Genomic DNA, 17,679 nt, shown 5'->3' on the forward strand with positions numbered 1-17,679 from the left:
GTAGGTGCTACTTCTTTATGCACACAAATGACAAATTTAGAGTCCAGCACCTGTGGTGTCAGAATTTTTCTCTCCCATATGGAGAGCTGTTTTTTGTTTCAAGTGGTTATGGAATACTGAATGCTGCTGCTGACAAACTACTTTCAATTGGCCAATTGCAGGTGTAAATTCACCTAGAAAACCCGACAGTGACAGTCTGGAAATTCCCCACTTTTTAATCACAATTTCAATATTACTATCTTTTGCCAAAAAGTGCTAAAAGGGATCTTTTGTTTTAGAAGTAATCCCCTAATTGCTGAGTTGTTACCATCTGTATTTTTGCTATGTATAAAGTTTTGTTATTTCTAAAAAATTATGCTTATTTATGATTGACTTAAACACTCCTTTTCTCTCATTATAACTCTAGATGTGTGTTTTCCTTTACATGCTCCCACCCTAACTACTTCAAAATCTTAATTCAGGAATGTAGTAAGACCACTTCTCTGAAGGTTTGAAAAGCACTGAGGAATGCTTTACGGATGTATCACCTACCAAAGTTTGATATATTAATATCGTAGTTCAGCCCCGCTCAGGACCAGACTACGCAGTCTCTTTCTCACTCCCCCCACCTTCCGAGAGAACAGGGAGAGAAAATATAAGGAAAAACGGCTCAAGGTTTGAGATAAGGACAGGGAGACATCCTTAAAGTTACCGTTACAGGCAAAACAGACTCGACTTGGGAAAAACTATTCATTTATTACTACAAACAGCAGGATAATGAGACAGAGAACAAGATAACCTCCCCCCACCCCTCCCTCTTCCCAAACTTAGCATTATTTCTACTACCTTCCCCTTCTGAGCGGCACAGGAGGGAAGAGGGAATGGGGGTTGCGGTCAGTTCATCATACGTTGTTTCACGCCGCTGCTTCATGGTTGGGGGAAGAACTCCTCACATTCCTCCCCTGCTCCATTGTGGGGTCCCACCCATATGCCACAGTCCTTCGTGGAACTGCTCCAGCGTGGGTCATCTCTTCCATGGAGCGCAGTCTCTCCAGAACAGCTGCCCCAGCGCGCCCTCCACGGGCCACAGCCGCCTTCAGGCATCCACTTCCCCCGGTGTGGGGTCCTTCATGGGCTCCAAGTGGATCTCTGCCCCTCCGTGGACCTCCATGGGCTGCAGGGGGACAACCTGCTCCACCATGGTCATCACCACAGGCTGCAGGGGAATCTTGGCCAGGAGCCGCATTACTCCTCCCCCTCCTTCTGAACTGACCTTGGCGTCTGCAGCCGTTCCTCACAACAGGCTGGCAGATATCTCTCAGGATCTTTTTTACATCTTATTCACTTCTCATCTCCTCTCCACTTCTTGCAGCCGGGCCGGACCAAGTCGGGCCCACTCGGCTGCCCGGCGGGAGGCCAGAGGGTGAGGCCTGCAAGGCCCATGAGGCCTGCGCCTCCCCCTCTGCGTCTCTGCCCCCACCCAGCTTTTTCACATCTTCTCTTCTCTTTTTTTTTTCTGTTTTCCCCTTCTTAAATACGTTATCACAGAGGCGTTATCATGGAACATTCTGCTACTAATCGGCTCGGCCTTGGCCAGCAGCAGGTCCGCCCTAGGCCTGGCCGAGTCCACTAAACAAAGGGGAGCGACTTCTAGCAGTTTCCTACAGAAGCTACCACCTTAGTCCCCCCCTCACTAAGCAAAACCACAACAATTAATTAAGATATATAGAGAGATCTCCATAATGAACATGAAAGCCATTTGCATCAATTTCAGCGTGAACTATCATGCTTAAAAACTTTTCATGGCATCAGTGTTGCATTTTGTTGAAGAGGTAATTTCATAATTCTCAGAGATGGTACACTCATTATAACAGCATAAAGATACTGTGGAGTGCCTTTTTTAGATAGGAATAGTTATATGATTCTACCAAGTAGTTTGCTGTCTTTTCTTTCATGTTAGAAGGAAAGGAAAACACAAATACACAGAATCCACAATGAAAGCAGGAATGCAATAGTGATGTAGACCTTCTGAATGTTCTTTCTGCTTACTAGTACACCTTATTTCCTATTCTGTGCACGTTGCCTAAGGCAATGCCAGTCTTGCTGTTTTCCAGCTCTTCAGTGACTCTGCCTTCCTCCTTTTCCTTAATAGAACAAGTCATATGGGCTTGGGCCTTTTTCCTACATATTTTTGCAGCAGTTCAGAGTATTTTTTGTCAACAATGTTCAAGACTCAAGAGTCTACAGGACAGTCTAGTTAGATCAATACTGCTAAGTATAAGAAGACAAGGGACCAATACCTATCCCTGCAGGCAAACAGAGCAAAAAAACTTGCATCTATAGTACTTGGGATGACCAAACATGTTGTGTCCATGCCATGGAGCACTCTGTTCCGGAGTTCCTCTGGGCCCAATGTGGTGTTTCTTTTGGTCTGACACTAATCCATGAATTTTGTATGTCCTGACAACTTAAACTGTTTTAAACAGTGCAAGAGCTTTTCTGCAGCTCAGCAAAGAGGTTGACATTCCCATAGCAGGAAACCGAAGAAAGTGTCTTGCATGCTGTGGGGATGTGACATGAGGGGATTTGAAGGTTGCTGACCGTGCAAAGTTTCCCAGGATAAAGCTGAAGAACAGCTGTGGCTGGAGAGAGCCACATATGAGGTAGACATCCTGGACTGACTGTCTTTTGAGAGACATCCCTGAGATTAAGATCTGTGCTTGGGTGTTTTTTTGAGGAGAGCTAGTTGGAGCAGTCCAAAATAGAGCCAGAGAGTGGGCCAACAGTGAAGACACAGAGCAGAGACTTCCATTATTCAAGCTTTAGTCCTAGAGCTGTTTTATTTCAGAAGCTGGACCTACATCTTAGACTGCAAGTGTAGGGTCAAGCATGGGATCAAGGCGGTAGTTTTTGACAAATATGCTTCAGTGAAGGTCTGCATTTGAAATCTGAAACCTGACTGAGGAGAAAGATGAGGCTTGTTCACCTGTCAGCATGCACCCAGGTCTGCTTCAGTTCTGTAAGTAAGGTTGGTGATGCTGATCACACAGATCAGATGTCCTTCCATCAGGCCTTGCAGCAATGTTACCTCATTAATGCTGAACAGGCCCTTCCCAATAGGTCTGACATCATGTAAAACATTGGCTGTTGAGATGTGTAGGATGCCTGTGGTTAGACTCAGAGCAATGGTGATCTTGCAACATCTGAATTACAGGATGCTTGGATGAGCAATGTAGACATGCAAAGTCCAAGTCTCAGGGTATGTCATGCCTTTAATATGTAGAGAAGGACAATTCCATCTCACATATGACTGAGAAAAGTAAAGAGGAGGATAGCATAAAGTTCATAAATTCTGATATGTATTTGTCAGCCACAATAACTGTATTAGACCTACACGCCCCTATATAACTTCCAGGAAACTGAAACTAGAGACATATGCCACAGGAAAGTATTTCTTTGAATTAAAAAAAGTCTTATAGAAGTTCTGTTTTGCTTTGTTGTTTTGGGGGTTATTTTTTGTTCCAAGAGAAATCCAGTCAATCTATTCAGCCCAAGTACTTCTGTAAAGAGGAAGAAAAGGCTCAAGGAAACAAAAGAAACCATCATTGACTCAAAAAGCTCATTGTATTTAATATAGCTTTTTCATTAGTTCTTCTCTTTTTGTGATTATAGGAAATTTTGCCCTTTAAAATTACTTCTTTGCTTGCACTTACTTTCAGAAAATAAATGTTTTAGTTGCAATTGAGTGTCATTTTTAAACAAGAAAAATATTTTCTACAACTCCCAATTGCTTGAGTCTTCTCTTTCTAACACCTGAGTAATTTATCTTCTGTTAAGCACAAACCTACTTTTCCTGGAAGCACTTTTAAATAAACAAAGCCCACAACTTACACCTGACAAGCTTTCATGGTGTATGTTGCAAGCAGATCCGACAGTATGCAAACACCTGAACCTCATTTTGAAGATCTCAAAGGTCATTTAAATGAATGCACAATTAAGGTATTTTTATGAGAGAGATTACATCTCTCTTGCGTATATTTTTGAGGACTGAAGAAGGGGGTCATAAAATATTGCTTCAAAGACAATTCCCTGGCAATTCAGAGAGTGTCATCACAGTATTTACAACAAATGAGTAATGGAGAAGAAGAAAAACGACAGTGTTAGGAACTTGGAACATAAATTTAATTTAAAACTCATAGTTTATGAGTTCTTCAACCACATAGTTGAATGGCCAAAAAAGAAAGAAGTAATCCTTATCTAATCCTTATCTGTATTTTTCCCGTGTTTGTGTTCCTGTCATGTAAGTTCCTTGGGGCAGGGAATGTTTGTGTATTGTCTAGCATTATAATAATTTAGTCTGGATTTAGAGCATTTGGGTAATATCTTAAAATGAAAATAATAAGCATAGTCCTACTTTGATCTAGATACAAACACCACTGCTACTTTACAAAGTTTTTGCAACTTGGGTTGCCTACAATCTTCCCATATCTGCAGTAATGTCACAAGGTAGGAACAAGTGTGGCAATGGCAATTAGAAAGATTTGAAAATTCACTTATATAATAATAAGTACCTGTAGTCTCCACTGAAGAACTTAAGTATTTGATGCATGGCTTGGCAAAAAACTCTACATTACCTAATCCAGAGGGAGCAAGGAGTTAACTAGAGTTTAATTTCCCACTCTGCTTCCCTCAGGTAAATGACAGGAGAGTCTGATCATAGGCAGAAGAGAAAATACGTTTTGGAATTAAGGTTCTGCTACCAAGTATCATACAATGGGTTTTACCCTAAAATAAAAATGCATTTTCTATGTATTTTCTGACTAATAATGACTTCTGTATGAAGCCTTGAATGAGTAAGAAGACCTCAAGAGCATTTCTTCGTTTTTCCTTTAAGTCATTCCACCACTTATGCATGCAGGCATTAAAATCTGTCATTTTTCATTTTGAGAACAAAGTTATGAATGGAAAATATAGCTAAGTAGCTCAGTTTTCTCAGCATCGATTGCTCCTTCCTTCCTGGTTGTAAATAAGATTGCTTTTGATGATTGTTAGGATGGGGTTTTGCTATTGCCAAAGCACTGGCGTGAACTCTTTCATGCTTTCATGAACTTTTTTTTTTTGGGGGGGGGGGGGGGGGCTTGTTGACAGCATGATCACACTGATTAAATGTATCTGTACAAAGTAGGTCAGATGAATCCTGCCCTAAATATGGGTAGCTTTTCACTGTACATACAAAGGATCCTGGGGTGACTCTTCACACTGAAATAAAATCACATGAATCCCAACTTTCTTGTCTTTTTGAAGAGGAGAAGATACTCTGATTAATTTTTCCATGTTCCTACAGCACAGTAATTTCTTACAAAAACATTATTCTCCATTGAAAATATAATCACAGATCCACAGTGTATTGCAATTTATGCTTTTAAAGTTGTACTACACCGAAGTGCTCCGCAAAAATTGCGTAGCCACACAGGAGGACAAGACATGGTCATTAGTCTACTGTCACATCTCCCCTTATATTACTGACTGCCACGATCTTCATATGCACAAAAGTCTTAGAGACTACCTGAGTTGTCATGCACTTCTGCTTCATTCCTAAGACATCCAAAACTCTTTCTGATATGTTACAAAGAAATTCAAAGGCACTACTATAGCTTCTAGGAAAAACACAGAATGAAAACCAAAGTGAGACAAGAGGCAGTTTCTTTGTTGTAAAACACATGCTGAATTGCAGTTTTGTGCTGCAAAAGAGACTTTTTATCTTCTTACTTGCCCAGCACATACTGAGTACCTAGCGTAGTGATTAGGACCTCACGTCGGAGGCAAAAGGAGTTCTGGGATCTGCCTCAAAGAATGCCTATATATTTTACACTAAAACTCTGCTTTCTTTATTTATCTGGAAACGTCTTCACTCAACAAAGAATAAGATTGAAATTCCTAGGAAATTTCTCTAGGAGAAAAACTCCTAGAGAGGAGTTTTCAGTCTTATTATTTGGAAATCAATAGAAAGTTGGAAGCCTAAACTGGAGTTAGGAGATGAAACAAGGTGTTTTAAGCCTTTGCCTATATGCCAGAAGAACTTCAGAATAAAGAGGAGTCCTCATTAGGTGTGTGAGTTGCGTTGTTGGGCAGAATTTATCTGCTGCAACACTTAAGTTGAACAAATATTCAAAAAAAGCATGTAAGAGCCTACCTAACTAGTCGTAGTAACAGTTCTAGCTAAATCCTGGGAACTATGTCTTCTAAGCTTTGCTTTGGTGCTTAGGCCAGGCAAACAGGTTTGAGTGGACTATAAATCTAAAATATTCTAGCTATTATAGAAGAGGATTGCACTGTCTGAAATTACAGCACGATATTATAATTTAGTGGGCCTAATCTCACAGAAATCTTTCATACTCTAATTATTCTCTACATGTTGTGTTAGCTCTCTTAATAGATGCAGGGAATTCATACTTCTGTGAATTTCTAGAACTTTTTACGGACTTCAAAAATAATGAAAAGGACCATTCTATTTCTCCTGATATAGTACTCAGGAGTTTAGGTGTTGTTTTTTTGGGTTTTTTTTATTGGTTGGTTGGTTGGTTGGAGGGTTTTTTTGCCTTTTGCCATCATTTGCAGAAATTTAATGCTATTAATTGTAATATTAAATTGGGATATGTCTCTTAAAATGCATAACAATTTTATATATTTATGCATTTATATATTATTTCCTACATTAGACCTATACCAACATAAATTTGGCTGCATTTAGTTTAGTCTGACTTGTTCATTCTCTTATCTTTTTTGAAAGATTTTTCCATATTTTATTCTTTAGTTTTGTCCATTTCAAAAACTAACCAATCATGTGTTGGCTTCTGGCAGTAATTATGTTGCCAATTAATCTTTTCCCAACTTCATCTGAGGTGTGACTTACTAGGATTTTTCATTCACCTAACTTTTTAAACATCAGGAACTCTGGTAAATAAAATACTAACCACATTCCATTTAGCATCCACTTTGAGCAGATTTCAACAGCCTTGTGGCCAGTGAATCAATGGAGCTCTGTCTAGTAGGAAACTTTGAGATAAAATAGACTAGGTTAACAAACACTCCATAAAACAAAGTAAACAAATTGGACAGTAAAATTTAAAACTCAAATAGGAAAACCGCGACTGTGTCAATGTTAACAGATCTCATTCGTCATTTTTGTATTTTCACATGGCAGACTTCAGGTTAAAATAATTTTGCTCTGTTCTAAACCTGTAAACAAATCAAGTAAGTTTTTCCATTAGATTTTGTATAACTGAGCTATTGTTTGTTGTATATTATCATTTATAAAACAGGTGTCCTAAACTATGCTTCTGAGATTTTTGCATTATAAAATTCTACAGAAAAGGAAATATTTTATCTACTTCTCACTGGTTTTATGTAAATATCTTCACTGTTTACATATGTACACAGTGTGGTCACAAGAACATTGTAACTGCAAGATTAGGCTGGATTATGAGGTTGTCTGGCAAGTTTCTACTGACCATGATATACACTGGAGTCAATTATCCCATAGATAGAATATGCAAACTACAGTGAGGTCCAAGGATTGGAAAGAAAAAAAAAAAGAAGAAGACGATACTGAAGGATGGGTAGCTAGTGAGGAACTGAAGGGGTTTTTTTTAAGATGTCAGACTCCGTCAAGACCACAAAAAGGACAGTATAGTTCAGAAGGCATGCAACTCCTCAAAGGGAGGAGAGTTAACTTCTTGTCTTCTGTTTGGGTGACAGAAAAAAAAAGCATTAAATTAATAACAGAACGGAGACGCATCAATAAGGCAAATGTAGTTCAAATCAGCATGTCATGAATGAATGAAAATAATGACCAAAAGCATGAAGAAAATATATTTTTTTTTCAGTTGCTTACATGTCAGTTGGAGGTACTGAGTAAGAAGAACAGGAAATACTCTTTGAAAGAAAAAAATTTACACAACTGAAACAAATGAAAGCCAGTGGAATGATTCATATCATTGGAATACTGAAATCACATGTTAAAACTTGCCTGGGAGAAACAGAATAGATACAAGAGGAAGAGGCTGTGAAGGAGTTGTTGGCACCCCAGAATCAAAAGAAAATTGAACACAAGGCATGGCTCTGTTCTCCAAAATCTGTGACTGAGAGGCACAGAAGTATCTATCTTCTAGGCTTTTCTGTAATATATGAGGGGGGATGTGGAAGAAAAAGGATCATTGTGGAGAATTTCAATTTGGGAGATTAGTGTAAAAGAAATTCAAACACTGGAACAGAAAGATTGTGGAGTCTGCATCCCAAGTGGGCATGTTCCTGGGAAACCTGCTTTTGGAGATGCTGCTTTGAGTAGCCTCTGATTGGATGACATGATCTCCAGAGATGCCTTTTGACTGCCGTATGATTCTGTGAAAATGAAATGAAATCCAGCAGTTCAAAGTTACTAATAACAATAACTCAACAACCAAGTATTGTAGAAGAGGTGGATATGACAGGAAGATATGGATACACAATCTTGTTACAGGATAACTGTGAGACACCAATGTGATACGACTTCCAAATTGGGAAACAATACATAAAAGTGTAACAATGGCTGCATTTTTGGTAGATAGAGGAAAATATTAATGTCATTTTACATGTGTACCTCAGTTTCAGCTCTATTTAAGAAGGATGAATTAAGCATGGTACAGAGAAAGGCTATTAAAACATTATTATCTTTCCTAAAACTAAGTTTTCTATTAAAAACATAAACAGAATAAGCACCACCATGGGAAAAATCTAAGCTAAGGAAAACAGGCATAAATTCAGGTTGGAAAACAGACTTTTAACTAGTAGAAACAAGAAGTCCTGAACAACTTTCAGGAGAGTGACAGGAAAAAAAAAATCCAGCTGGTTTAAAATGATGCTTTACATGCTGATGGATTATGGATGATATTTGTTGGCAATAGCATGGGGCTGGACCTCAAGACCTCCTTTGGGAGATAAATATATAGAGAATTTCTTAATAACTGTGACACAAAATGCATTACATGCAGGAGAAGATAATTTTACTTTGGATATGAGAATCATGGGTAAAAATTGCTTATTGACTGAAATGGCTGAGGAGCTTCCTGTTTTGACTTAAGCTTTTTTATTCTTTCTTGTTGTGGGTAAACTTTTTGACATACATGCAGGTAACCAAGGAAAAGGCCAATCAGTAATATGTACACTTAGTTTTTGGAAGAACTATTTTCACAAAGTTGAGGATGAGCACGGCTGACTAGGAAGACAACATAGAAGTAAAAAAAAAATTATTAAAACTAATAATTATTTATTAATATTTGATAATTTCAAAATATAATATATTAGAAGATTAAAATCTTTTGCTTCTACAGCAAAGACAGAACAACTTTGTCTAATTTTGGCCAGAAGGGGGAAAAAAGAAGGTAATAGACTATAAATAACACAAAATAGCAGTTGTGAAACGCAAAAATTTATATAGGGAAACAAAGAAGGGAATATTATTATAACAGAAATATTGGTTTATTGCTACATGCAGGTCATAAAATTGTTGAAAATCATGACAAAACCTGTACTTCCAGTTTCACATCTTTGAAGATGGCATGCTAGAAAAGCAAAAACACAAGCTTAGTCAAAAATAATTTCTTGATCACAGTGACTTTATTCTCAAAAGAGTTCAGGAGTTACAAGTCTTTGAGAACAGACATTTGAAGAGCGGTTGTCTATCACTCTGACTTTATGCTTTCTGATGATTTTGTTGATATTCCAGACTGGGATGAGTTCCTCTGACACTTGCTTATCCTGCTTTCATGTAACAACAGGCTGAGGCAATCTCAGCCCTCATCTAGGAAACCCTGGCCTCCCTGATGCCATAGGAGTTAAATATTTTTCTTACTGAAATCATTCTGATTTACAAAGAATGTACACAGAGGTTCCATTACTCCAAACACAGTACAATTAAACAACAGGAGAGCATTTCCTTTCTCACAGTTCTATGCCAGCTTTCCAGACAGCACATCATTCAAAAAGCTGTCCCTGTTTCATTTCTCTCACGACTACACTGCTTTTCCCTGTTTTCATTCCTCTTGGTACTATTTTTTGGCTTGTTTTCTAACTCCTTCTCTCTTACAGATGCAGAGTTACATGCCAATCAGTTACATTTCCCTGAATTTGGATTCAGTGTAATCATGGGGTGAAAACTTCTACTGTTTTGATAATTATAAGGAGGAAGATATTTAATTTTTTTCCCTATGTTTCCCCATATGGAAATATTCAGCATCTTCTTTGACCTCAAGGAGCTCTGTGATTGCCCCTGTATCAAAAATGCTTGGTTGAAGTATCCTAAATTCACATACATCACAAGACTGATAAGCAGACACTCCATACATCAAGAACTGGTAAATACACCACTCTCAAATGTGGATTTTTTTTCAGTTAGAGCCCTTTATCAAACAATGGTTTCAAATATAGGTGGTAAAAACTAAGAATTAGAAGATGTTATTCAACATTTCCATATGCCTTAGTAAATATGAAAATATTGTTGATACATTACGTTACTGACATAGAGATTGGCAGAGTGGAACATAATTATGAAGACCAGGAAGTTATGAAGAAAAATTTGGATTGCTTGGCAAGCTGAACCCATTCAAGTTAAATGCAAAATTATGCATCTAGGTCACATCTAAACAGTAGAAAACTATATTCTGGAAATCAGTACCTCAGGAAACAATGAGAGGTGTCATAATATCATCGTATCCTGCATGATAACGTGGCAAAGAGAACTGTTTCAGATCTTTGAGGTACAAACAAGTAAGGTGATGTTTAGGTCCAGACAGACTACTTTTCTGCTAGAATATTGTGTTCAGATTTGATGTCAGTTTGAGAACACAACTCATGTTTACCACTGGGAATGATTAACCACAAGAACAAAATAGCAGGAGAAGCGGTTGATTTTTCATTTCTTAGCATCTAAAAAATGAAGACAGCATGACTGTCTGGAAATACGATTTATTCAAAAGCTAGGATTCTATAATCAAATTAAATAGTAGAGTTAATGAAATGGTTAACATGAAGGTTATCAACTTAAGGTCTTAAATTATATCATTTGATGAGTCATTTTTTTAATTGACTGAGTCACTTAGGATGACATTTTCAACCTCCTTAAAGAAAACACATTGCTTTTGGAAACTTTTGGGTTCAATCTGGTGCATGAACAGATAAATGAAAGACTCAGCAATAGGGTGATGGCCATGTTGTGGCCATAGAGACCTGCTCTGTAACTGCTATGACCTACTTAGGTAGTAATACCCCAGTCACTGAGGACGGGCACCTTATTGAGTTTAGTTACAACTCCTGAAGGGCTCAGGTGGGAGTTTGGCTGAGTATTCTGTATAGAAGTGGAAAAAGATTATAAAAAAAAAAATGAAATACGGACCTGAGTACAGAAAAAAAAAAAAAATTGATTTTTTCCTTGATTAGGAGCTGAAGATGTCCTTGACAGCATTGTAAATCACTACTGCCTCACTAGCCAATCCTGCACCTCTGCAAAGAAATAGTAATGATGATATTTTCTTACTCCCCCAGCACCCAGCAGGAATGTCAATGGCCTGAAATATATAAATTCTGGACTGGGATAATTTTTCTCTCTTCTGACTGCATCAGTTTGACTGCATCTGTTTTGCTTGAAATTCTCCATATTCTTCTCATTAAGAAAAAAAAAAAAAAAAAAACCCAACAACCCAACAACAAATAAATGACCTGCCTCTCCATTAAGGGATCTTTTATTGATATACCATTCCACTCTTCCTAGATCTACCCTCTTGCTTTACACACCATCAGCCAGGATGATACACGTCTCTCATTTTTGTAAGAATGGAAATCATATTGCTTCCCTTATCTCTTCTGCTCTCAGTCTGCTCTGTCACCTACCATGGAGCAGAAGCCTTCAAAAAATAACAGTTATAAGACAAGAGTAAAAAGTGCAGACATAGTCAGGAAGCCAAAGGAAGTTTGACCACCAGCCTAGAAATCAGGCCCCTGGATCTATAGACAGAAATCTTGGTGACAAGCCCCACTTCCTAAATCTTTTACTGGTCTATCCCGCCACGAGGCATCAGGTTGTGCTTCTTTTTCCAGAGGACTGTACTTACCCCTGGCTTATGGATCATCCTGAAAGCTCTTGTACTTTGGCCTTCAGTGAGCTAGCTTCTCTGAGGCGGCTGAGAGAGGCTTCTCCAAGGTAAATTAAAGCCTGATGAGCAAGGCATTGTTCTTGGGAGTGAGGGGTAGGTGTTTAACTTTCTTTCATGGTGAGGGGACGGGATCCCACATATCTCCCGCCCTACAAGTACTTCAGCTTATTAGGCAAACAGTGGAGAGCACCACCAGTTTCATCTGTATTGATTTATGAGAATGTAATTGTCCTGATGTTTACTAGGCCTCCTTTGATCACACTTATGGCTTGAGTAATTGGGCCCAGTTTTTGGTTTTGAGGAATGGAGTTTGAGGTAGGGCTTACAAATCGAATATAATGAACTCCGTTTAACTTTTTGTGTATAAAGCAGATATCTACACCTGAGAGAGATGTCTAGGCTCCCTTTATGAGGGAAACAGCTATTTTTAAGGAGAAATTAATCTTATCTATTTGAGATGTTTATATTAGGATGAGACAAATGAATCCCTGAATGGGCTCTTGTATTCAGGTACTTGTATTCCTTGTCTGCAAAGACAGTGCAGGATGACTACCTCAGGTGTAAATGTCTACACTGCTGGTGGTGCTACCTTCACTCCAAGAACTCTTAGCACTAATGTCCTCCCTGGAGCATAGCGACAAGATACCTGCAGCTTAAATGTGGCTGAACCCCATGCCATCTTTGTACCAATATCTCACACTGGATAATCCAGGTGTCCTGCTCTGTAATTTACCCATTCATCGATCAAAGGGCATGGCTCTGCCGGAAACTAAAGCTGCCTAAAAAATCCCTTGTGAATGCTGGGTTCTGACATATGGATTTTCTAGATAGTTTTCTTTGATGTATGTGCATATATCCCACTTCAGTGAAATGTTTAATCCCAAAGAAGTGCTCTGTGTCCAGCCAAAAAAAATACTTCACTGTTTTTCCTACTCTGAATGCTACAATAATTTTAGAAGGCTGTATGATAATTTACTGATGCATTAGAAATTTGTCAGTATTAAATATTATTAGGAATAAAAGAAAAAAAATGTGGCACAACTATTTAATTTTGACATAATATCAAATAAAATGTTATGCTTTCGTACTTTTATAGCTACAAAGTATTACCTACTTTTTAAAAGAAATTAAACACATGAAGCAGATGTCCTGTGGGAACAATCTGTTATGGTCTGGCAGAAGATTCTCTTTCACTAGCTTGAGATGTTGTAACTGAAACATGTATATAAAATTTAACTGTATATGTAATTATGGTAAATAGCGCTTTATCAGATTTCTAGTTATTAAATATTCCCTCAAGATTTAACCGTTCAATCTCTTTATGCTTTTCATGGTTCTACCATTATTGTACCACTGTCTTTTATATTACATACTATGGATTGCCTAATTTTAGCAGTATTTTTTGGTCTTATTATTGCGATAGAATCTTCATTTTAAATCTTATCATATTTATAGGTATGAATAGATATTTCTGAATCACAGTTTTTAAGCAGAAAAACATGACTGCTAAGCTTCCTCAGAAACTGTGAAGTTGGTGCTCATCTTATAGCCATCTTTGCTGGCCATTAGAATCATCACTCTCAAAACTGAACACAACAGACATGGGGAAAATTAAATGCTTAACATCCTCAGAAGCCAAAAATCAGAGCAGACATTGTCAGTGTGGACAGAGAGTAAAGTTTAAGTTCCACCTTTCATAGAGTTGCTGCTTTACTCAGGGCACAAAAGAGACTTCTCATTTTGAGACTATTGATGTGAGGACTGCTGTACCTTGTACACTGCTTTGTAGGGAGGGACAGAATGATGCTCCCTCCTAGCTAAGGCAGTGACCATGGACAAAAGAGATCTGTTTAATTGAAATGGAGCAGGGAGGCAAAACCTCTCAGGCACTAGACATGTATGGAGTTAGACAATTGCTAGAAGGGAGGTCTCAGGAGTTTTCTGGCATATACAACTTGCCATGCAGATCCAGATTGTAAATACTGGCATGGTTTGGACTATGATTGTACTACATGGTCTCTCCATTTTCTACAGCACAGTATGTGGTACCACCATTGGCAGGTCCTTCTTCAAAATCAACACTAGTAGTATTGACACCAAACTGCCTCTAGAAATTTGGCAGGAAATGTGTTAGAATCTGGAGTCCCTCAGCACAGCACAGGTACAGTGTTGCTTGTGTTTGCTGCCTCCACAGACTCTGTGTTCTTACTCTCAGGCATCTTGCCTCACAGAACAGTAAAGCTGAAACTAAAGAAGGAAATACTTATTTACTGAGACTTAGGTGAGGCTTTTGGTTATGCTAAATGGTTACAATCAAAACATGCAAAATGCAACTCTATTTGATGATGGAGCTTTCTACTTAGCTCATCTTATCTAGAATTCCTAAAATATCCCTCAGCCTTTATAGCTGTGGGTCCTTAGGAAGAAGCCCTTAGAGCTCGGGCTCTCAGATGTTAGCTTCAGATACAATTTACATTGTTTTTCTCTCTTTTAATTTTGGGTGCCAATGACCTCTTTTTTTTTTTTTTTTTTTTTTTTTTTTTTCAGGGTAACATAAATACCTCATCAAATCCAGCTAAACACTTCCTTTTTGCCCTTTTCTTTCATCACAAACTTATCTTCCAGGGTATAATTCAGTATATATATTTTTTTCCCTTGATCTCCAGTGTAAGCTTTAGTAACAAGTACAAGTGGCCTTGACCATTCTAAATGAACCCAGTGCTCTGTACTCACATCACTTGCCTAAACAACTGTGACCTATGTAAATTCCCAGCTCTGGGTGCTCTGTGTCTTTAGAAACTGTTACTCCTTTGTTCCTATTTAGCCCATTGGCTAACTCCTCCACCAGTCCTGGCTGTTTAATTCAGTGGTTTGCAATCTGTAGTGAACAGAACCCTGGGGTTTCTCTACAAACTATTCCTAAAAGGTCTGTGAAAAATAATTACAGAAAACATCACTTCATGTGCTGGCTTTAATTTGCAAGCTAAAGGTCCCATACTTTCCATGGTCCTTTTTCAGGGGACTATGGTTTTAAAAAGCCATATTGAAGTTACTTTTACATCACATTAGACATTATACAAAATATCGGTCACATATTTTTCTGTTAATCTCACTATCTCTTGGACTTTGCTAACTTTATATAAAGACCATACATAACATTCTATTAATGAAAGTGACAGTCTCAAGAATATGTTTCTTTCCACAGTCACACCTAACAGAAAAGGCTCCCCCCAGAACAATCCCACATTCATCTATTGGGACTGCTTTACACTTAATTACAATTCTGTCTGAACTGCTAATAAATGTTGGTTTATAAATAGCTCCTAGAAATCTATTTGTTTATATCTCTTATAACTTGAGTTCACAGGCATGTGCCTACTTTATTTACTGTCTAGTCTTTTCTTAATAAATTATTTGTAATAAAAACATTATATTTTCATATACATCTTTAGTCCCAGTATATTATGCTGCCAAGCCTCTAAATGTGTCATGATACAGTTTTTCCTCTGAAATCTCAAACGAATAAATTACACAAAGTTTAAGAAAAAATGAATTTAACTGTTATGTATAACTGTTTAAAGTTGTATAGACCATCAGCTTTCATTTGGCCTATTACGAGGTGATTTAGAGATTAAAATAGCTCCAGAATTTGAAGTCAACCAATATTCTTGAACAAAAGGATTGGAGAAAAAAAAAAAAAAGAAAATGTGTCAGTTTGGTGAATCAGAAAAAAACCAGTAGCTTTGAAATGATTGACCAAGTTTATTTCAAACTCCCCTGAGCCTCTATCGGAATACGTGTAATTCTCGTGACCAATTAAGTGTGAAACACCATCATCATAAAAATCGTATGAGTACAGTTGCAGCTTCACACTATGGAGAGAAAAGCCAGATCCCAATCAGTCTGTGAGTATCCTGAAGAACAATCTCTCTCACAAACAGCTTATCACACTCCCCAACAGACTGTCTTCTTTGTTCTCTGCTCTGGCAGCAAACTTTGTCCCATTGTTTGAAACAGGAACTATTTTAACACATGAAATTTAACACAGGACTTCGATGGTCCTTAGAAATTGTCAGCTGTAACCACGAACCTCTTTGCAGTTTCCTCACTCTATTTTCCAACATAGCACTGGTAAAATATGGTCCATGTTTGTTGGTGACAACAGAGACCAAGATAGACTTTCAATCAAGCCTGTGTACAGTCGTCCCTGACAGGAAGAACTTTTCACCCTCTGCATTTTGTCTTCTGCTAGGCTAACTAATTTTTTAAACTGCTAGGTTTGACATTTGGGCTCTGCTACTTCAAACTATGGGGTTGTGCTAACTTTGCAATTAAGTCTCTTACACTGCAGGAGAGGTTGTCAATTAATGCTAAGTAGTTTAGTAAGACACTGACATCCCAAAAGTAACAGTATTTTGGCTTGACACGTTTTGATAGGGAGGTGGCAGCCCTGTTCAGCTTGTCTGTTCCCTCATTTCCTGTTGCTCAGGGGAGAATGATGGTAAAGACTGTCTTCATGGCAGGACTGGGTATACTGTATTCCACTTTCTTTGACTAGTAGTAAAGGATTAGTCTTTGATTTTGAAAAGTATTTTTTTTATCTTTCCACTATAAATTATTCCACAAATTAATGTAACTCCATTGTTTTTCTAATTTCTGGATAACTTTTTCTTGACTTAAACGTTCCTGAGCTATTACCGTAGCACAAAGAAATTACTTCAGCACTTAGAGTCTGAATAGGCAAATAGAAAGAAAAGCAAGAATGTAACTGGTTTTCCCATAGTTTTTGCTAGTATTTTTCCTACTAGTTGTAGGGAAAAGGAGACAAGGTTTTACAAAACATTTATTTTGTTTGCCTTCTTTCCATTTAGAAAGGAATTTGTAGGAGTTCCCACTTCCAATTTACTTGTAAGTAACTGAGTTCTCCATGCTCATATGGTTCTATAAATTTGGTAATTTTAGCTCTAGAATGTATTTGTGTGTGTGTGTGTGTGTGTTCTGAAAGTTGTGCTTGCTAAAACTTAAGGAAAAACTAACAAGTGCTAATGATTTTGGATGCAAGTACCTGAAGACTTATGAATCTTAAAACAAGATGTATTTTGGAAAAGAAGGCTTTCATCTTGTCATATTAGCTATAGCAACACATTTCAAGACAAGGAGATGCTTACTTCCTTTAATAAACATTTCTATAGTGAAAGGTACTGCAGAGCATATACTGTATTTGATTCTCTAACTTTGTTTTAATGACAGAAAGGGTAGATAGAATTTCTTTTCAGACAAAGGAATATAGGGGGTTAAACCACTGCTCTGCTCAGATGATATAAATGGGGAGAGCAAAGGTTTTAGTTTAAAAAGGAAAGGTGCAATAGAATTGATAACAAATGACAAATGTTCTTTAAAATTTTAATCTGGTTTTTGATATTTTATAACAAGGATATAACCTTCCACATCGTTCTTCCAATCAGTTTTAAAGTTTTAGCTAAAATGTTCACTGCTAGCAAAAGAGAAACTAATA

The sequence above is a fragment of the Chlamydotis macqueenii genome, chromosome 1, assembly GCF_036417535.1.
Source record: "Chlamydotis macqueenii isolate bChlMac1 chromosome 1, bChlMac1.mat, whole genome shotgun sequence".
Taxonomy (NCBI): Eukaryota; Metazoa; Chordata; class Aves; order Otidiformes; family Otididae; genus Chlamydotis; species Chlamydotis macqueenii.